Source organism: Mustela lutreola, chromosome 18, assembly GCF_030435805.1.
Source record: "Mustela lutreola isolate mMusLut2 chromosome 18, mMusLut2.pri, whole genome shotgun sequence".
Lineage (NCBI taxonomy): Eukaryota > Metazoa > Chordata > Mammalia > Carnivora > Mustelidae > Mustela > Mustela lutreola.
Window position 1 is genome coordinate 25,975,944 of NC_081307.1, and position 23,182 is coordinate 25,999,125.

The window sequence follows — 23,182 nt, forward strand, 5'->3', positions numbered from 1 at the left end:
GTTGGGTGATAGCAGGCATGGGACCAGTTCCAATCAAACAGAGATCCTATATTTGATGGCACTGATAAATCACAGTTCAAGTTGCTGTATATGTATTAAGCAATAAAACTGAATATCTCTTAATAATGAATTATTCTGTAATTCAAACTTTATGATTTAAGGAGGCTTTTCCTTTAGCCAAAAGTATTGTGAAGATTTATGTCTTAGTCCCCTAAATTCATATCAGGAAGTATCCTTGAGTTCTTCCTAGAGTCCATAATCATTTCTAAAACCTCATAATGACTCATAACATAGCTTCTGATTTTTTTTTTATAAATAATCTCTATGCCCCACATGGGGCTTGAACTTACCACCCAGAGATCAAGAGTCGTATGATCTGCTGACTGAGCCAGTGAGGAGCCCCTGTGGTTTTCAAATTGTATTGTTTATAGAATCAAGTCATCAGTGAATCATGTATGCAATGGCCATAGGCAAAGGGACCGTAACATATTTAAAGAAAAGTAACAGACTGCATTGGATCTCTAAAGAAAGACATTTTTAAAACATTCACAAATATAGACACTCGAAATCTGCTTTCTTTACATAAGGGCTTATTCTTCATCTACAACCAAATTTAGTACATGCCAAAGTTATTTTAAAAAAGCTATTGTTCAGTTATGAGTGTAAAAATGCATCTGCCTCCCCCGCCCCTTTGGTCACCCCCCACCCCGACAATAAAGGAAACATTTTAACCATTTTAAAGTGATCAAAAACAGCCAAATGGATTTTTAGGGAGTTTTCCAAAAGCAAGAGAAAGGGGGAAGTGAGCTGATGTTAAATAAAACACAATCTGGGTACCTGAATGAATTTTGTCCAAATATATCAAAGATTAGTTTAGCAAAAGTCAAAGCACAGCATGTCTTATGAGCTCAGAATTGCTCCTGAAATGTATCGATAAACATATGGTTTGTTATACAATTTACATTATTGTGGATGTGATAGTCGTGTGAATCTGGTGTGGAAGCAAAGTAAGAGTACAACCTCTGTAAACCCAGTATATTACAATTTTCTATTGTTAGAAGTTGTTATCAGTAATTTCGTTTCTCCCCCCCTTCCCTTGTCATGCTTTACACTAAGCAGAGCTTCCAAGTTAAGAAAATATTCAAAACACTTGAGAAAATATTTGAAGCACTTTTGAAACAGTTAAGAAAATATTTGAAACCCTTTCTTTGCTTGCCTTTTCTGTGAGACTCCTTGAGTGAGCGAAGCCTGCTTGGGGCTGCCCACACTCGCCTTTGTGCTGGCCGCTGTCCTCACCGCAGTTCACAGGATCCTTCCAACCATCTTGGGGATTGTCTGAACTAATCCATCTTCTAGGCACCGGCTTGCCTTTCTCTTACAGCTCGGTCCGCCTGGGGTTCTTCCCTCCTCTGCCCAGATTCTATTGCGTTTAGTCCTTCTCTTCTTCTGGTTAGCTCTCTGATTTAAAATGTAGATATTGAATATAACATGACTTCTCATGCTGTTGGGAAGGGTTCTAGCAGCAAAATATCCCCCAACCAAAAAAAAAAAAAAAAAAAAAAAAAATCAGTGGGCAGGGGTTAGAGCTGGGATCAGTCTGGTGGGCTCATACCCACTGCCATGATGGTAAATGAGAGGCATAATTTCATGCTACTTTTTTTTTTAAGATTTTTTAAAAAATTTATTTGACAGAGATACAGCGAGAGAGGAAATACAAACAGGGGAGTGGGAGAGTGAGAAGCAGGCTTCCCGCTGAGCAGGGAGCCCGATGTGGGGCTCGATCCCAGGACCCTGAGACCATGACCTGAGCCGAAGGCAGACGCTTAACACTGAGCCCCCCAGGCACCCCTTCATGCTACTTTTTTTTTTTTTAAGATTTTATTTATTTATTTGACAGAGAGAGATTACAAGTAGGCAGAGAGGCAGGCAGAGAGAGACAGAGGAGGAAGCAGGCTCCCCGCTGAGCAGAGAGCCCGATGCGGGACTCGATCCCAGGACCTTGGGATCATGACCTGAGCCGAAGGCAGCGGCTTAACCCACTGAGCCACCCAGGTGCCCTTCATGCTACTTTTTATTTCGAAAATCAGATTGGATTTAAGACGTGGATGTTGTATGTGCATCAGATCCATAAAGGATCTTAAAGTACCCATGTATGGTCCATTGTATTGGGAAGCCTTACATTTCGCTGGGGCCCCTCTTCAAATTTGCAGCACGGCAGGGGGGCGCCTGGGGGGCTGAATCAGTTAAGCAACTGACTCTTGGTTCCTCTCAGATCATGATCTCACAGGTCGTGAAATCGAGCCCCCGCATCAGCTCTGCGCTCAGCGTGGAGTGGGCTTGGAAGAGTCTCTCCCTCTGCCCCGCGCCCCCAAATAAATAAATAATTTTTAAAAATATGTAACACAGCCTAAAGCCCAATGGCAGATGTCTGTTTCCAAAAACCCTTTGGCTCTCTCTACATATATAAACGAGATCATTCTTTTTTCTCAAAAAAAAAAGAAAAGAATAATGACAATCACTCTATTTGTAGATCAAACCAAGGACACAGGTAGAAAATTTGAGGAAAGGGGTGGTAAAGGAATAGGAGTTAATGTTGTTGCTACAGGTTCCAAGCCGAGGCAGCTGGGAAAGTAATGAGCTCAAGTGTGAGGACAGGTTTCACAATCTGTAAATGCTAAAATAATATCCAGGGTTGGTATAAGCACAGAAAAACAAACTGAGAAAGGAGAGGCTGGGAGAGATGGGAGGGGGGAAGTTTGGGAAATTCCTGTCCTGAAGAGTGAGATGTTCAAGCAGAGAGGTAGCAGGCACGATCATGGGTTTCTTTCTCTCTTTCTTTTTTAATATTCTATTTATTCATTTGAGAGGGAGAGCTAGAGAGAGCAGAAGCAAGGGGAGCAGCAGAAGCGGAGGGAGAGGCAGATTCCCTGCTGGGCAGGGAGCCTGACACGGGGCTCCATCTCAGGACCCTGAGATGCTGACCTGAGCTACCCAGGCGCCCCACAGGTTTCTGAGCAGAAGCTGAGTAAGGCAGTAAGTCAGGAGAGAGACAATCAGGAGTCCCCCTCATAGGGTGATTTTGTTTGTTTTTTGTTTTTTAAAGATTTGATTTATTTATTCATTAATTTATTTGAGGGGGGAAAAGCAGGAGCGGGGGAGGGGGAGGCACAGAAGAAAGAGACTTCCCATTGAGCAGAGAGCCCACTGTGGGGCTTGATCCCAGGACCCCGGGATCATAACCTGACCTGAAGGCAGATGCTTAACCCACTGAGCCACCCAGGCGCCCCCTCACAGGGTGATGTTTGAGGTCCCAAGTGGGTTAGGAAGAATGGAAATAGGAAGTGTCATCCATGACGACCACACTGATTTTCACAACAAACATCTTTTCATTTTTTAAAATGTTTGTTTATTTATTTATTTATTTATTTAAGTAATTTAGTCATCTCCACACCCAGCATGGAACTCAAACTCACAATCCCGAGATCAAGAGTCCCATGCACCTGCGACTGAGCCAGCCAGGTGCCCCTCACAATTTGGATCTCCTCACCGTCTTTCCTTCCCGTATGTAGCCAGCCATTCCGTCTCCTCGACGCCTGTCCTGTTGTAGCCTGGGTGCTCCCAAAGACCAGGAACGCGCGTGTCTAACTCACTATGAACCCTGTGCCGTTCAATGTCATCGGCCAGTAGGCTCTTCCCGTGCACACTCCTTATCCAGCTGGTTTAGCCTGGGTTGGGGCTGAGAGCGTCTGACTCCAGGACACACAGCGTGGAGCTAAGTGTGGGGAGAGAGACAAGGACTTAGAGTAAAAAATCCCACTTAAAGCCAGTCCCGTTGTGAAGGCATCTAGGAGATGTAGCCAGGTGTGACTGGCCCGCAGGAGGGTCTCGGGGTGAGGCAGAAAGGGAGGGCAGAGGGTTTCATGAGTAGGGCGGAGATGCAAACCGCGTGATGGTTCGCCTTAACCTTCCTGTCCGCTTACACATTCCAGTTCTGGCAGAAACTCTGATAGCTCGCTTCATCTTGTACCCGGATTGCAGGCTTTAGAGTATGTGTCCGAATCTGTACTTTCCCGTGAGTAATTTGAAAGTCCTTAAAGTAGGACGCCTGGGGCGCCTGGGTGGCTCAGTAAGTTAAAGCCTCTGCCTTCGGCTCAGGTCGTGATCCCGGGGTGCTTGGATCGAGCCCCACATTGGACTCTCTGCTTGTCTCTGCTTCCTCTTCTCTCTCTCTGCCTGCCTCTCTGCCTACTTATGGTCTCTGTCTGTCAAATAAATAAATAAAATCTTTTTAAAATAAAGTAGGGCACCTGGATGGGTGGCTCAGTCAGTTAAGCATCTGCCTTTGGCTGCCCAGGTCCTGGGGTCCAGCCCTGCATCGGGCTCCCTGCTTCTCCTTCTCTCTCCCCACGACGCACCCCCCATTGTGCGCACTCACCCTCCCAGTTCCTTTCAAATAAATAAATAAAATCGAAAAAATTACATAAAGTCCTTAAAGTCAATGGCCTATTTGACCATCTGCAAAGAACCAAACTGTAAGCATGTCAAAGGCAGGGCTGTGTCCGAAGCCCCATGTCGTGGTCTGTTCTGGAACTCTTCCGGAACTCTCCTACACCCTGGATCTCAATTAGGGTGTCCAGCAGAAGCTCCAAATTCCTGACCTTGGCTTACTACACCAGGGGCCTCCTCCTCACTGGGTCATGCTCCTGGCACCGCCCCCCCCCCAGGCAACCACCTCGCTGCCCCTCTCCACACCTTCCCCTACCTTCAGCCTTGGCCTCTCTAGGCTCTGTTTGTGTCTCTTCTTGACTCAGCACTTTCTCAGAAGACCATGCCTCAGGGTATATGCTTGACCTGACTCAGGAATCTCAGCCCTGCCCCGTGTGTGTGGTCAGTGCATCTGGTCAGTGTCAGGTTTGTCCACACCCCAGGGTCCGGCCTGTTGATTCCCCATGTTGGACAGTGTCCCGCCCACTTCTTCCTCCAGGACAACCAGGGGAAAGTTGAAAGCTGCAGGAGCAGCCGTCGTGCGTGACAATTAGCAAACAAATAGAATAAATAAAAACAACTCCGCTAAAAAAAAAAAAAAAAAAAAAAAACTCCGCTTCATGGGAATATGCAGCTTTTTGGTGATATTTTCCTTTTTTTTGCATCAAATAGAACTGGTCGCTGTGTTCACAGAAAGGGCTTTGCTTTGCCAAGCAAATTGGCAGAGGACATATTCTTGCAATAAAAAGGCAACATCCTAATATCCTTTCCTCGCCCTATCCTATAAAACGCAGTCTCTGTTGTATTGCCAAGCATCAGGGAATTATAACTTCCTCCCGTCACTACCAACACTGCTACAGACCGAAAAGGAAAAGCCAACATCTTTATTAATTCTTTGAGTAAATTGCTACTGTGCACATGTCCAGTGCTGGAAACTGGGCTAGCCACTAGGAGAGTTCCAGTCCCAGGCACGCTGTGATCCCCAGCCCACAGGCACACACAATCTAGCTGGGGAGATAAGACAAGGATAATTAGACACTCTCCTGGGCAGTGTGCCCTACATGCCGTGCGACTGAGTGGTCGGGATCTGAAGAGCCCGTAGGGTTTCAGAGGAGGAAGAGAAAATTTCTGGCTGCACAGAGGAAGTTCAAGTTGAGCTGGGCTTCTGTTTATTCAATAAATATTTATTGGGTGTCTCTGAGGTCTGGGTACTGTGCTAATTGCTAGGGAAACACAAGTGGTCATTACAGACACGGTCCATGGGTCCTATGGGAGCCTATGAGGGAAACAGACATTAATCAAGTGATCACACAATTATTTAGTAATTACTCACGGTAAGCTGCATGAAGGAAGCAGAGGGAGCTCTGGGGGCATAAAGAAGCAGGCAGGGAGGACTTCTCTGTGGAAAGGATGTGGTGGCTCGGATTTATAAATGAGTACGATCAACTGGGAGTAAAAAAAAAGTAGAAAGAAAAAAAGGAGGCAGTGAGCATTTCTGCCAAAGAGAATAGCACAAGCAAAGTTCTTGAAGCAGATGTAAACACGGCCGCTTAAAAAAATCGTTCTGCCCCTGGAGGTGGAACAAAGTGATAGGCAGGGGTACCGGGGTGGCTCAGTGGGTTAAGCAACTGATTCTTGGTTTTGGCTCAGGTCATGCATGATCTTGGAGTCACGGGATCAAGTCCTGGGAGGGCTCCCTGGTCAGAGCAGGGTTTGCTTTAAATGAATAAAATCTTAGGAAAAAAAAAGTGATAGGATAAAAGGAAGAACAAGAAAAGACGAGACTGTTAGGGTCTTGTGAGTAAGGACTTCCCTCTTAATCCCAAGAGAAGTGAGAATCTATTGAAGGGATTTAGGAAGAAGGTTGACTCAGATTCATCTATTAAAAACACTCTTCTGGGGGTGCCTGGGTGGCTCAGTGAGTTAAAGCCTCTGCCTTTGGCTCAGGTCATGGTCCTGGGGTGCTGGGATTGAACCTTGCATCGGGCTCTGCTCAGCAGGGAGCCTGCTTCCCCTCCTCTCTCTCCGCCTGCCTCTCTGTCTACTTGTGACCTCTCTTTCATTCTCTCTCTGTCAAATAAATAAAAAATATCTTTGAAAAAAAAACAAAAACAAAACACTCTCTGGCTTCCCTGTGGGGAGTGATTGCAGGTAAGGCTCCAGAGAGCGTGTGAAAGACCAACTAGAACCAATTGCCCCAGTCCAGGCAATAGATGATGGTGGCACTGGAGGACAGAAATGGGTGCATTTGGGAGATACTTGGAGGTGAAAACTGGTATCAGTTCCTAGCAACAGATCTTAAGATTGTAAAGGGCTTTTCATCAATCCCGATGTTTCCTACCTATGAAAAGTGTATGTTACAGCCCTTCTTCTTCTTCAGAGTGAGCTTCTACAGAGAGCAGGAGTTCTCTTCAGCTCCCCCGCAGTAGCTGAGCTGTAAGCACGGCTCAGAACGAGGTGGGTGAGTGGGTCTACTCTCTTCTTTCCATCTGGCTCTCATATTGAATTAAGCTCTCACTGCTTCTTGATCAGTAAAGCCACGATGAGCTTTTCAATATCTTGGTCTCCATATTTACCCTGTTTTGTTTCTCAAATTTCTTAAGAGATGCCTTTTATTGGGGAATTGTTTCAGACTCCCAACAGACCAGATGCGGCGATTTCCTTGTAGCTGAGTAAGATTTTGACAGAGGCAAAAGGAGAGACATTTATAGGTATGGGAAGAGCATAAGGAAAAGAGCAAAATGGTAGAAAAACATTTAAGGGGTGAGTGTGGAAAAATGAATGAACCAGTCTGGCTAGAGCTGAAAATCTATGGTGGGGGGGGAAGTTGCTCAAATCAGACTCGAAAGATTAGGTTGGTTTCAGATTTGGAAGGTGCAGAGGGCCATGCTAAAGATTTTGGATTTTATCCTCTAAGTGGAAAAAAAAAAGTCACTGTAAGGTCTTCAAGTAGGTGGCGTGAGAAAAACAACTGGTGGTATGTAGTATGTAGGGTAAATTGGAGCATAGAAGTCAGTTAGAAAAAAAAAAAGAAATCAGTTAGGAGATTATTACAAGGTGCTGAACTCGTGTGAGGATGGTAAAGAAGGAATACATACAGACATAGGGAGGAAGAATTAGCAGGTCTTCCTTGGAAGATCAAACGCGTGAGTGACACACAAGAAGAATTCAAGATGGCTCCATGGTTTATAGTCCAACCTGACAATTTTTGAATGCTTATGCAAATTATTTTCTATTTATTCAACAGAATATCTTATTTCTTTAAAATAGCGCTTGTAGAATATGGGGAAATACTTTTTATAATGTTAAGTTTAAGGAGCTGGATTCAGGGGCACCTTGTTGGCTCAGTCCGTAGATGACTCAACTCTTAATCTCCTGGTTGTGAGTTTGAGCTCCAAGCTGGGAGTAAAGATTACTTAAAAAAATAAAATCTTAAGGGGCACCTGGGTGGCTCAATCAGGTAAGCATCTGTCTTCAGCTTAGGTTATGATCTCCAGGTCCTAGGATCGAATCCTGCATTGGGCTCCTGGATCAGCTGGGAGTCTGCTTTTCTCCCTCTGCCCCTTCCCACCACTCATTCTCTCTCTCTCTCTCTCTCTGTCCCCACCCCTCACTGAAATAAACAAAATCTCTTTAAAAAACTAAATAAATAAAATCTTAAAACAAAAATTAAAATTAGAAAAAGTAAAACACGGGGTAGAAAATTGGATGTCCATTATGAGTATAGTTCAGCGAAAGTGGTGTGCAGAAGGAAAAAGTCACTTTGAATAAATCAGCCAAAAATTTCAAATGAGATTATTGTTGAGCAGTGGAATTCTATGTGGTAGTTCTGTCCTCTTTTACCTATTTCCCAAAGGAACATATTACTTTAAAATTATATAATATAATGAACTTTTAAAAAAAGATTTTATTTATTTGAGACAGAGAGCACAAGTGTGCGGGGTGGGGGGGGTTGGGGGTGGAGAAAGGGCCGGAGGGAAAGGAAGCGGGACAAGCAGGCTCCCTGCTGAGTGCAGCCGATACAGGACTGGATCCCACGACCCTGAGACCATGACGTGAGCCAAAGGCAGACCCTTAACTGATGGACCCACCCAGGCGCCCCTACAATAAACTTTTTAAAGGAAAAGGACCAGATCCATATTCCTCTTTTAAACTAGGGAGTAAAAGAAGGGCGCCTGGGTGGCTCAGTGGGTTAAAGTTTCTGCCTTCAGCTCAGGTCATGATCCCAGGGTCCTGGGATCGAGCCCTGCATTAGGCTCTCTGCTTAGCAGGGAGCCTGCTTCCTCCTCTCTCTCTCTCTCTCTGCCTGCCTCTCTGCCTACTTGTGATCTCTGTCTGTCGAATACATAAATAAAAATCTTTAAAAAAAAATAAACTAGGAAGTAAAAGAAAAGATTTTTCTTTTTCCACTTTCAAAGGTGGTATGTTCTTTTTATTATGTCTTCAGACCTTGGGTGTGATGCAAGGGACTGGATAAATGACTAAGAATTCAGGAGTCATCAAACAGAACTCCTAGAAGAATATGGAGAAAGCCCTATGCCTTCAAGTTAGTATTAAACTAATATAAAAAATTCATCGTGTAAATCTTCCAAAACTCAATATTCAGGACTTCATTTATTGTTTAGCTACGTAAAGACACACTCCGTACGCCAACGCTGTGGAACGGAACCAAGATTTAATAACCAACAGCAGCAGAGACTTCGCTAAGTTAGGCAGAGACCCAACCAGGAAGACTTTGGAGCGATTAAAATCTCTCACCCGGAGCTGAAAACAAAGTCAACACATCGAGCCCTAGCCCCGGGCTGTTGGCTGTTGTAACCGACTGGTTGGCTCCCTGTGGGGATTAGGACAAGTGCCTCAGGTGACCTTGGGAGAGAGCCGGGACCGGCTCAGGACTCAAGCACACTGAGACTGGGGTGTGATCACACAAGTCCTTCTACTCCATGGACACCACAAATCTGCGACTTGGTCTGCGAGATTTCTATTTTTGCCTCAGGCTCTGTCCTGTGTCAGAATCTGCCGATTATTTTCATGAATCCCATGACAGTTTTACATGGATCCGAATAATACCTCTCACTTTTTAATATCCCTACTTAGCCATTAAGATGTTGATGGATCGCTTTTAATTTTTAATACTGAGCATATTCGGTATTTCAGACCAGGGAGCACGAAGCTATTAAGCAGTTAATGAGTTTCATCATTATGTACAATGCGATGAACAGTGTTTTATTTAAATTGGGCAAACATTAAGAATCATACCCAGAACACTTTTTTTTTTCCCAAACCTTCTCCATGTGCTATGGCACAAGGCAAAGTTCCAGGGTAGATCCGAGGATGGAAAAGGAAGAGGGAAGATTGACTCTGGGAAAGCCAGGAAGACCAAGATAGGGCCCACTCGCTGTTAACTCTCTGTCTCACTGAGGACAGCTCTGGGGGATGGGTGGGTGGGTACCCCCAGGCGCTCACCCACAGAGATGCTGGCATTGGGAAGGTGCTGAGCGCCCCCCAAACCCTCACATATCTTCCCTGTGGACTGATCGCAGGGCCGGGTTTCTATCATTACAATCTTCCCAGGGAGTCTTGAAGCCTAATCACATTTATGGTCCTACTTTGAACATTGCAAAGCACCTCTGGGAACACTTTCTTGCTGATACCTCAGGGCAAATGCTCTGACCAGTCGATCGAGATTAACTGGGAGACTCTCACGTTCGAGGAGGCAATCAATAATGCAGAGAGTTGAGGGCTTGGCCTTCAGAGTTGCTTTGTTTTGTTTTGTTTTAAGATTTTATTTTATTATTTGACAGACAGAGATCACAAGTAGGCAGAGAGGCAGGCAGAGAGAGATTGGGGGAAAGCAGGCTCCCCGCTGAGCAGAGAGCCCGATGCGGGGCTTGATCCCAGGACCCTAGGATTATAACCTGAGACAAAGGCAGAGGCTTTAACCCACTGAGCCACCCAGGTGCCCGGGCTTCGGAGTTTTAATGTTTGCCTCTGTCACTGAGAGCTGAGAACGATCTGGGCAAGTTATGTACCTGAGCCTCAGTTTCTTCATCTATAAAATAAGGATAATAGTATTTGCCCAGAAGGGCAGTTGTAAAGGGAAGATGTATGTAAAATATTTACCCACAACAGATGGTACCAATTTGAGGACAACCAGGTCAGTCAGCAAGAAGCTGTCAGCTCCCCACGGAGCGCACGGCCCTCCCGCAACTCAGAAGAGTCTCCCGCAAAACAGTGTTTAACCTAGAGGTCCCCAAACTTTGCAGGGTGGAGATTTATTTGTTTTCTAAACTAAGAGGATCTCAGACTCCAAGCCCTCAGAGACTTTGATTAGGAACTGTAAGAGGCCTGGAGGTCCAGAGTATAGATTACGGAGTCAGATTGCCTGGATTCAAATTCCAGCTCCCTCTTTACTCTGTGTGTCCACGGGCAAGTCCCTTATCTTTCCTGGCTGGTCTCTTCATCTACAAAATTAGGATAATTAACAGTGAACTACTTCACAGAGTTCTTAATGAGATGAAATTAATGATTATTACTAGTAAGCATGGGGTGGGTAGGTCGTAGGTCACATGTTTTTAAAAAGGCTGTCGGGGCACCTGGGTGGCTCAGTGGGTTAAGCCTCTGCCTTTGGCTCAGGTCGTGATCTCATGGTCCTGGGACCGAGCCCCAAGTTGGGCTCTCTGCTCGGCCAGGAGCCTGCTTCCTTTCCTCTCTCTCTGCCTTCTTCTCTGCCTACTTGTGATCTCTGTCTGTCAAATAAATAAATAAAAATAAAATCTTTAAAAGAGGCTGTCGGGATGCCAGGGGAGCTCAGGCGATTGAGCACTGGATTCTTGGTTTCAGCTCTGGTCCTGATCTCAGGGCCATGGGATTAAGCCCCACCTTAGGCTCTGCTCTCAGCATGCTTGAGAGACTCTCTCTCCCCCAATCGCACTCTATTTCTCTATCTAATTAAGAAAACATTTTTTTTTTTAAAAGATTTTATTAATTTATTTGACAGAGAGAAAGATCACAAGTAGGCGGAGAGTCAGGCAGAGAGAGAGGAGGAAGCAGGCTCCCGCTGAGCAAAGAGCCCGATGCGGGGCTCGATCCCAGGACACTGAGATCATGACCTGAGCCGAAGGCAGCGGCTTAATCCACTGAGCCACCCAGGCGCCCCTAAGAAAACATTTTTAAAATATTTTTATTTATTTATTTATTTTTGAGAGAGAGCACAAGAATGCCAGAGTATGAGTGGGGGAGGGGGCAGAAGGAGAAGCAGACTCCCCACTGAGCAGAGGCCATCCCCCACCACCATGCAGGACTTGATCCCAGGATCCTGGGATCATGACCCAAGCCAAAGACAGATGCTTAACAGAGGAGCCACCAGGCACCCATCAAATGAACTCTTTTAAAATAAATAAAAATAAAAAAATAAAAGAGACTGTAGATCTTGAGATGCAGCTGAGCTGGAGAATCACTTTGCCACAAAGCTATTTCTAATCAGCTTCCAACCATTGGTCTTTAATATGATCTCAGAAGTAGGAACAGAAGATTCAGGAACATCAAAGAATAACTTTTGGCAAATGACTGATCACTGACAAGGAAGATGACAATTAGGAGGCATTGCTTTTTGATCATGCCTTATGTGGATACATTTACTAAATGCTGGACAATTTTCCAGGCAAACCATTTACGTCAAGAAGCACAGTCAAAGGATTGGAAGGAAAACCTATAATTATAGAACTACACACGACAAATCAGAAATCAATTAATCATTTCTAGAATGTTGAAAACTGCTTGAGTTGTCCACTGAGAGTCAGGGGAATGAGATATACCCATCTTAAAATGGAGAGAATTCCATCAAATTAGATCCAGATGCGTCTAGAGATCTATACCTGTATAATACATGAGACCTGCTGCTTTAAGAATCAGAAATTGAATGTAGACAAGACATGACAAGGGAATGAATTTCAGTACTTTTAGCAACTTAGAATGTTACCCAGAATTTCAAAATCCAGAGGTGCAAATAGGCACTTCTTATGGCTTCTCTTGTCCTTGCTTTTCTTAATTGTTTTTTTTTTTTCCAAATTCCCTTTTCTTCCTTTTGTATACTGTCATTTACCCTTCTAAAGAATCACAAAATCATCCCTGTTGCTGATGACCATGACATCTAGGTCCATACACATTTTTAACTGAAATTTTTGTTGTGATATCATATGTCTATGTGCAGTTGTAAGAAATGATACTGAGAGACTCATTATATTTCATCTTGTTTCCCCTAATAATAACATTTTGCAAAACAATAGTATAATATCACAACCAGGTAATTGACATGGCTAGAGTCCACTGGTTTTATTTAGATTTCCCTAGTTATACTGATACTCAATTGTGTGCACGAGTATTTATTAAATTCTATGCAATCTTATCACCTGTGTAGGTTCATGTAACCCCTACCAGAGTCAAGATATGAATATATTTCAACACCATAAGGATCTCTTCAAATTGGCCCTTTAAACTATATCCATTTCTTTTCTGCCCCACCCCAGGCCCTGAGTCCCTTACTCTAGAATCGAGCCTTCTTCCATTTTTTTAAACTTTGTCATTTAAAAAGTTACACATAAATAGAGTCAAATACTATGTTTTTTTCATTTAGTGTAATTCCCTGAAGATTCATCCAAGTTGTAACAGGAAATGGTAGTTCATTCCTTTTAGTACTCCACATTAGGGATGCTAATCATTGAAATGTCTGTTCATGTCTTTTGCCCATTTTCTAATTGACTTATTTTTTGATTGTTGAACTTTGCCAGTTTGTTGTTTGTCTGTTCGTTATGTATTCTGACAGACAGGTAGTATGTGGTTTGCAAATATGCATTCCCAGTCAATGGTTTGTCTTTTCATCCTCTTAACATGGTCTTTTGCAGAACAAATGTTTTCACTTTGATGAAGTCCAACTTATCAATTTTCCCTTTATGGATCATGCTTTTGTGTCAAATCTAAGAACTTTTTGCCTAGCCCTAGATCATGAAGATTTTCTCTTATGTTTTATATCTAAGATTTTTATAGTATTCACGTTTTACACTAAATGTGTGGTCATTTTGAGCTAATTTTGGTATAGGTGTAAGTTCTAGGTCAGGATTTTTTGCCTGTGGATGACCACTTGCTTTAGTGAAAAGGTTACTCTTCTTCCATTGAATTGCTTTGTAACTTAATTAAAAAATCAATTGGCCATATTTCTATGGATCTATTTCTGGAATAATCTCTATTCGTTTTCACTCCTATAGTGTCTATCTCTCTGCCAATACCAAGTGTCTTGATTACTGCAGCTATATAGTAATCCTTAATAGTGAGTGAATGATTCCTCCCACTTTGTTCTTTATCAAGATGGTTTTAGCTATTGCCTTTCTATTTAAATTTGTGAATAAGCTTCTCTACGTATACAAAAGCTTGCTGGAATTTTGATAGGATATTATTAAATCTAAAGGTCAGTTTGAGGAGAATTGATGTCTTTATTATATCGGATCTTCAAACCCATAACCATGGTAGGTGTCTCCATTTATTTAAATCTTCTTTGATTTCTTTCATCAAGGTTTTGTAATTTTCAGCATACAGATCATGTTTTATGTATATCTAAATATTTTCCTTTATTTGAGTACTGTGGGTGGCAGTATGTTCTAATTTCTACTTCTGTATGTTCATTGTCAAATAGAAATGCAATAATTTTGTGTGTGTTGGTCTTACATCCTAAATCCTTGCTAAACTGCCTTATTAGTTCTATGAGATTTTTTTTGGTAGACTTCTTGGGATTTTCCACATAGATAATCATATTATTTGCAAATAAAGATAGTTCTATCTTCTTTTTCTAATCTGTCCACATTTAATTCTTTTTCTTGCCTCTTGCAGTGGCTAGAACTCCCATGTTTGATAAGAGTTAGTGAGAGAAGTCTTCTTTGCCTTCTTCCCAGTCCTAGGGGAAAACGTTCATTCTTTCATCACCAAGTATGATGTTAGCTCTAAACTTTTTGTAGGTGCTATTATCAAGGTATTTCCCCTCTCTTTCTGACTTGCTGTATCATGCATCAATGTTGGATTTCTACATCAAAGTGATACGGTTCTGTGATTTTTCTTCTTCAGCTTGTTGATATGGTAGATTACATTGATGGATTTTTGAATGTTGAATCACCCTTGTATACCTGAAGTAAATCCCACTTGGTCATGGTTCATTATTCTTTCTATGAGAGATTTTGGTCTGTTGTATTCTTTTCTTATACTATTTTTGGTTTTGTTATCAGGGTAATACTTTTACAGAGTTAGTTGGGAAGTGTTCTCTTCTATTTCTTGGAAGAGATTGTGTAAAATTGATATGAATTCTTTAGGCATTTGATAGAATTCTCTAGTGAAGCTATCTGAGCCTGAAGATTTTTTTGGAAGTGGGGAGAGTTTTTAAAAAAAATAGGCTTTATTTTTTAGAACAGTTGAGATTTACAGAAAAATTGAGATGATACAGAGTGTTTCCATATACCCTGTATCCATTTTTCTGGGTCACTAATATCTTAAATTATTGTAGTACATTTGTTATAATTAATGAAAAACATTGAAACATTATTATTAACTAATATCCATATTGTATTAAAATTATCTTAGTTTTTACCCAATATCCCTTTTCTGTTCCAGAAATCAATCATCCAGAACACGACATTACATTTAGTTGTCATATCAGCTTAGTCAGCTCTTGATTATGAGTTTCTCAGACTTCCTTTATTTTTGATGACATTAAGGGTTTTGAGGAATACTAATCAGGTGTTTTGTAGGATTTCCTTCCACTGGAATGTGTCTGATGTTTTTCTCATGATTAGACTGAGGTTAAGGGCTTGAGGGAGAAGACCACAGAGGTAAAGCACCACTCTCATCATATCATATCAGAGATATACTACCAACATGAATTATCACTGTTGATATTGACCTTGATCTCCTGGATGAGATGTTGTTTGTCAGGATTCTCCACTACAAATTTACTTCTCCCCTGGTTCCATACTGTACTCTTTGGAAAGAAGACATTATGTTCAGCCCATACTTAAAGAGTGAGAAGTTATGTTCCCCCTCCTTAAGGGCAGAATATCTATATACATTATTTAGAATTGTTCTGTAAGCAAGATTGGGGGTGCCTGGGTGGCTCAGTGGGTTAAGCCACTGCCTTCGGCTCAGGTCATGATCTCAGGGTCCTGGGATCGAGTCCCGCATCAGGCTCTCTGCTCAGCAGGGAGCCTGCTTCCCTATCTCTCTCTCTGACTGCCTCTCCATCTATTGTGATAATCTACTTGTGATTTCTCTGTGTCAAATTAATTAATAAAATCTTTTTTTAAAAAAGTGTAAAATGTAAGCAAGATTGATTTCTTCTCCCTCTTTTATTTGTTTATTCAGTCTTTTATTATTATGAACTCATAGAAATGCATTTTAAGTTATAATCTAATACCACTTTATTTTATTGCTTAAGGTATTCTAGGCTTGGCTCTTCTGTCCCTTTGACACACTCCCATCACGTGGAATTTGGGGTTCGGGAAGGTGATGTCGGAGAGCCTTTTAATTATAAATTCAGTTTCTTTCATGGTTGTATGGTTACTCAGATTGTCTATCTTGTCTTGGTTAAGTTTTGGTAGTTTGTGGTTTCTAAGGAATTGGTCCATATCTTCTAAGTTATGAAATTTATGAGAGTAAAGTACTTATTTCCTTGTTAACTTTTTTAAAAGATTTTATTTATTTTGAGAAAGAGAGAGCATTTGCAAGCGAGTTAAGGAGGCAGAGCTTGAGGGAAAGGGACAAGCAGACTCTGTGCTGAGTGTGAAAGCCAACATCGAGCAGCCGGATCCCACAAACCCTGAGACCAAGACCTGAGAGGGAACCAAGAGTCCGATTCTTAACCAACCGAGCCACCCAGGTACCCCTCCTGGCTAACTTTTTAATGGCTGTAGGAACAGTAATGATATTTCCTATTTCATTTCTGATATTGATGATTTGTGTCTTCTCTTCTTTAAATTTATTTTCTTTCAGTCTTGCTCGAAGTTTATCTTATTTCAGAGAACAAGCTTTTTGTGTCATTAGCTTTTCTCTACTGTTTTCTTACTTTCAATTCCATTAATTTCTACTCATTTCTTTATTAGTTCCTTCTTTCTGCTTCCTTTGGGTTTATTTTTATTCTTCTTTATCTGGTTTCTCAAAGGAAGAACTTAGGTTGTTGATTTGAGACCTTTGTTCATTGCTAATGTGAGTATTTATTGCTATAAACTTGCCTCTGGGCATTAATCAGTTACATCTAACATGTTTTGATATATTATGTGTCTACTTTCATTCAGTTCTGGGTATTCTTTTAGTTTTTTGAGTCTTTCTTTTTAACGCATTGAACATTCAGGAATATGTTGCCTAATTTTCATGTGTTTAGAGATTTTCCCATTGTCTTTCTGTTATTGATTTATGGTTTGATTTTATTGTGGCCAAAGAATATACTCCGTATTATTTTAAATCTTTAAGTGTTGGTTTTGTGACCAGGGTATAATCTAATCTATCTTGGTAAATGTTCCAAAAAATATTTTAAAAATGTGTATTCTGTTGCTAAATGGAGTATCCCATAGATGTTAGCTAAATCCCTTTAGTTGATTGTGTTGTTCAGATCCTCTATATCCTAGCTGGCTTTGTATCATCCTATGGATGTATTAGTTACTGAGAGGGGAAGACTGAAGTCCCCAACTGTAAATGTGAATTTACCTGTTTCTCCTTTCAATTCTGTCAGTTTTTACTTTGTGTATTTTAAGGCACTGTTGTTTGGTCCATATACATTTAGGGTAATTCTGTCTTCTTAGGAGAATTGATGCTTTTATCATTCTATAAGGTCCTCTTCTGACTCTGGTAATTTTCCTTTGTCTCAAATGTCTGAAGTTTATGTTCTCAGATGACAGAATCACTTTTGCTTTCTTTCTTTTTTTTTTTTTTTAAAGATTTTATTTATTTATTTGACAGAGAAAGATCACAAGTAGGCAGAGAGGCAGGCAGAGAGAGAGAAAGGGAAACAGGCCCCCTGCTGAGCAGAGAGCCTGATGCGGGACTCGATCCCAGGACCCTGAGATCATGACCTGAGCCTAAGGCAGCAGCTTAACCCACTGAGCCACCCAGGCGCCCCTCACTTTTGCTTTCTTTTGATCCTTTCACTTTCCAGGCGCCCCTCACTTTTGCTTTCTTTTGATCCTTTCACTTTCAGCTTACCTGTGTTGTTGAATTTGGAGTGAAATTAATTTATCCATTCTGCCAATCTCTGTCTTTTTAAAAAAATATATTTTATTTCTTTATTTGTCAGAGAGAACGAGAGAAAGCACAAGCAGGGGGAGTGGCAGGCACAGGGGGAAGCAGGCTTCCTGCCCAGCAAAAATCACCATGTGGGACTCGATCCTAGGATCCTGGGATCATGACCTGAGCCGATGGCAGACATTTAACTGACTGAGTCACTCAGGCATCCCCAATCTCCGTCTTTTGAATGGTGTAATTAGACCATTGCACGTAAGGTACTTGATGTTACTGCTTAAGTTTGCAATTTTGGTTTTTTGTTTGTCTCCTCTGGTTCTCTTACTCTGTTTTTCTTTTCTTGTCTTCCTGCAAGTCACTAGAATATTTTTTAGGATTCCTGCTTGACTTCTTTTTTTTTTTTTCTTTAATATTTATTTATTTATTTGAGAGAGAGAGAGAGAGACAGGCTGTGTGAATAAGCAAGGGGCGGGGCAGAGGGAAAGGGAGGGAGAGAACCTCAAGCAGACTCCTCTCTCAGCCGGGAGCGGGATGTGGGGCTCGGTTCAACGACCCCAAGAGCATGACCTGAGCCAAAATCAAGAGTAGGATGCCCAACTGACTGAGCCACCCACATGCTCCTCCTTCTTGATTTCTTTATAGTATTTCCCAGTATGTCTTTTTGTATAGGTTTTGCAGTGGTTGCTCTGCAAAGCACTGCAGAGGTTACTCTAATAGTCTACTGGTATGGACACTTCATCACTCTGAGCAAAGTGTGGAAACCTCACCTCCACTTAGGTCCCTTTACTTACCCACCTTTTTTAGATTAATTAATTAATTTTTGAAAATATTTTATTTGTTTATTTGAGAGAGAGAACAAGAAAGAGAGAGAGAACACAGAGGAAGAGGGAGAACCAGGCATCCTGCTGAGCAGGGAACCTGATGTGGGACTCGATCCCAGGACCCTGAGATCATGACCTGAGCCAAAGGCAGAGGCTTAACTGACTGAGCCACCCAGGCGCCCCTACTTTTCCTCTTTTAAATAACATTGCCTTGAGTATCAGATGATTTTATAAATTTTGTTTGAATCATCAAATATGATTTATAAAACTCATGAGGAAAAAGTTGTTTTATGTACCCAGATCTCTGTTTCCTTTGTTCCTTTTTTCTTCCTGATGCCCCCAAAGTCCCTTCTTTCATCATTTCCTTTCTGTTTGAAGAACTTCCTTTAGCCAATTATTTTGGGGGGGGCATGATTTTATTGGAAATTACAAAGTAGTTTATTTATTTTATTTTTTATTTATGTTTAGTTAGCCAACATATAGTACATCATTAGTTTTTGATGTAGTGTTCAGTGGCCACTTTTTAATCTTAGACTTCCAGAGCTGTGAGAAATAAACATCTGTTGTTTATAAATCACCCAGTCTGTGGCATTTTATTATAGCAGCCTCAACAGACCAGATCAGTAGTTGCGTATAACACCCAGCGCTGATCACAACACATGCCCTCCTTAACACCCGTCACTCATTTACCCCATTCCCTGATCCCCCTAGCCAATTTTCTTTAAAATTTTAATTAATTAATTTATTTGAGAGAGAGAGACAACACCTGTAAGCTGGAGGGAGAAGGAGGGGGAGAGAGAACCTGAAGCAGATTTTGCGCTGAGCACAGAGCCCGACACAGGGCTCGATCCCGTGACCGTGAGATCGTGATCTGAACTGAAATCAAGAATCGCCTGCTTAACCACTTAACCCACTGAGCCACACAGGCGCCCCTAACCAATTTTTATGGGTAGTTCCAACAATGACAAATTATTTTAGTGTTCCCCTCTGTTAGAATGTTTTTATTTCCTTTTGTTTCTGAAAGAGTTTTACCCGATATAGAATTCTCGGTTGACAGATCTTTTCTTTCAGCATTTGAAAATGAATGTGCCATTTCCTTCTGGTCTCCATGATTTCAGAAGAAAAATTGCTGTCATTTCAATCAGTTTTCCCCTGTAGATAATGCATTTTTTTTTTCTCCCTGATTTCCGGGTTTTTTTTTTCCTTTGTTTTTGGTTTTTAAAGGTTGGATTTTGATGTGTCTTGGCATGGATTTCTTTGGATTTATCCTGTTTGGGTTTTGATTACCCTCTCAAATCTGTAGGCTTGTGTCTTTGGTCAAATTTGGGAAGTTTCAGGGGCACCTGGGTGGTGCAGTTAGTTAAGCTTCTACCTCTTGGTTTCAGCTCAGGTTGTGATCTCAGGGTTTAGAAATGAAGCCCCAAGTAAGGCTCCGTGCTCAGTGGGAGTCTGCTTGAGATTTTCTCTCCATCTCCCTCTGCCCCTCCTTCTTGTGTGCTCATTCTCTCTCAAAGTACATAAATCAATCTTTTTAAAAATTTGGGAAGTTTCAGCCAGTCTTTCTTCAAGTACTCTTTTAGCCTGCTTTTCCTTTGCATTCTGGAACTTCAATTGTATGAGTGTTGAACCTTTTGTTATTGTCCCGGAGCTCCTTGAGGCTCTGTTCATTTTTTTTTTTTCCCAGTCTATTTTACTTCTGTTGTTTAGATTGGATGAATTCTGTTGTTTTGTTCTCAAGTTCACTGATTCTATCTTCTGAAATCTCCACTCCATTAACAAGCTCATAGAGTAAGGTTACCCTCACTCCACCCCCGTCATTATATTTTTCAGTTCTACAATCTACATTTGTTTCTTCTTGTTTATTACTTATATTTCTTTGCTGAAATATTTATTTTTTCCCATTTATTTCAAGAGAATGTGTACTTGATTTTTTTTAAAGATTTTATTTATTTATTTGACAGAGAGAGATCACAAGTAGGCAGAGAGGCAGGCAGAGAGAGAGAGGGAAGCCGGCTCCCTGCAGAGCAGAGAGCCCGATGCGGAACTCGATCCCAGGACCCTGAGATCATGACCCGAGTCAAAGGCAGCGGCTTAACCCACTGAGCCACCCAGGCATCCTGTGTACTTGATTTTTGAAACACATTTATGATGGCATCTTTAAAAGCTTTGTCAGGAAGCACCTGGATGGCTCAGTTGGTTAAGCATCCAACTCTTGGTTTCCATTAAGGTCATGATCTCAGGGTCATGACATCGAGCCCCAAGCTGGGCTCCACACTCAATGCGAGTCTGCTTGAGATTCTCTCTCCTTCTCCCTCTACTTCTCCTGATTATGTGCTCTCTCTCTCTCTCAAAATAAATAAATACATCTTTTAAAAAAATTTTTTGTCATATGTTTTCAACATTCTATTAAACTTCCTATGGCATTAGTTGATTATCTTTTCTCATTCACCTTGTGCCTAGTTGGTTTTTGTTTTGGTTTTTGTTTTTTGACTCTTGGTATGACAGTGATTTTCAATTGTATGCTGGACATTTCGTCTATTATGTAAGGGAACCATGTCCTATTTAAATTATTTATTTTCACAAATAGTCACCCTGTTTAGGGTTAGCACATGGATCCTGGCCTACATTTCTGGATTGGGGTTTCAGTGGCAATTTATTTCCAGAGACCTTGCAGCATTATTTAGTGGTTTATCCCACTGGTCTCCCACTGGTCCCTGCTGGTGCTTCCTGAGAGGGCAAACGTATTTTCCCCTCTGGGTATATCTTATTGAGGGAGAGGTGTGGTAGGATCCCTCTATCACCTTTCCCCCCAGCCACTCCAGACTCCTGGATAGAGGAAGAGTGTCTTGGCCTGTCAGGGAAAAGGCAGCTTCTTGACCAGACAACTTGCTGGAGCTGGGGTGCTCTTGCCCATTCTGTTCCGACTCCATATGTTAGTTGGCTCGGTCTGCCATAACAAAATACCACAAATTGGGTGCCTCAAGCAACAGAAATTTATTTTTTCAGTCTGGAGGTACTATGGTCTGAATATTTGTGCCACCCCAAAATTCATGTTGAAATTCTAACCCCCCAAAATGATGGTATTAGAAGACAGGGGATGGGGTGGCACTTTTAGGAAGTGCTCAGGTCATGAGAGAGGAGCCCCCATGATTAAGATTAGAGTTCTTATCAAAGAGGTCCCGCGGGATTCCCTTGCTTCTTCTGCCATGTGAAGACACAGGTAGAAGACACCAGCCAAGAGCTAGGAAGAGGATCCTCACCAGAATGTGGCCATGTTGGCCACTTTTTAATCTTAGACTTCCAGAGCTGTGAGAAATAAACGTCTGTTGTTTATAAATCACCCAGTCTGTGGCATTTTATTATAGCAGCCTCAACAGACCAAGACGGGATGCCATGGTCAGAGTGCTGGCAAATTCCACATCTGGTGAGGCCTTTCTTCCTGGCTCATAGCCATGACCGCACAGGGCTTTCTTCTGAGTGCACAGAGAAGGGGATGTTGTTCCCTGGGGTCTCTGTCTCTTCTTGTAAGGATAATAATCCTACTGGATATGGCTCCCACCCTTATGACCTCACTGAACCTTAATTACTTTCTTAGAGGCCCCATCTCCAACTACATTGATGTTTAGGGCTTCAATATGTGAATTTGGTGGGGCTGGAGGTGAGTAACACAAACATTGGCTCCATAGCACCTGGTGACTCTGGGTGGGAGAGGAGGCCTCAGGACCCATAAGGACAAAGGCTTCCTGGGCCAATCGACCTGCTGTAGCTGGCCCTCTTTAGCCAGTTCCATCTGTCTTAGTATCTCTTGGCAGAAAGGGGAGCCTCAGGCCCATCAGAGAATAGAATGCTTTTCCTGGCCACTTAGTTTTGTAAAGGATCCAAACTGGTCCCATGTTGGGGAGCCTCCGTGCTGGTTGTATCAGGATCACCTAATATCACAAGGATTTCAGTCAATCAGAGGGGAGGAATGAACCTGCCTGGGCTGCCTTCTGTTACCAGCCCAGTGGTTAGGGAATGCCAGGTCTGGCTTGCCTTCTTCTGTCGGGTGGGCACGTATAAGATACGTTCTTCCAGCTCCGGAGACCCAAACTAGTTCACTTTCTCTCTACCACCTTTTAGCGATATCCTTTGTCTGTCTCTTGTGCTACTTGCAGGGTTTAACATTTTAAAATTGAAAAATGGATCTATACTACCTGGTCTGGAAAGGAAGTTTTATACCACCTTCTGAACATAGGTGTTATCTTGGTACTGTAATTGATGGAAAAACTAGGATAGGAAGATTGCATGCCTTTAAGCTTGATAAAATGCACTAAGCATTCTAGTTAATCTGGCTAACTGAAATGGAACTCAAGAATTGCCCAGCAAGGCAGCTAGATGGTAACTATCTTTCATGGTACCTTCTTGAATGTCTCTGTATTTCCAAACCACATGGTTTTATCTAGCTAACATTAATGATAATCTGGGGTTCTAAAAATCTATGGATCTCAGTCAGCCAAAGCTTATTACTATTTACAGAACCTATGCCTGTTTGAAATTTTTGCCTAATCATTATTTTGATTCAAGATGATAGACTAATCAATACATTGAAATTCAAGTGTGATTTCATG

The 23,182-nt window shown here is 41.9% G+C and overlaps 1 long non-coding RNA gene across 1 annotated transcript; it reads right to left on the reverse strand.

Moving 5' to 3' along the window:
- Positions 1-714: 714 nt before the first annotated feature.
- Positions 715-6,051, reverse strand: LOC131820456 (uncharacterized). Its single transcript, XR_009349648.1, has 3 exons — positions 5,819-6,051; positions 3,548-4,262; positions 715-1,458 (listed from the first exon to the last, which is right to left on the reverse strand). It is a non-coding gene; the product is annotated as an uncharacterized LOC131820456 (long non-coding RNA).
- Positions 6,052-23,182: the final 17,131 nt, after the last annotated feature.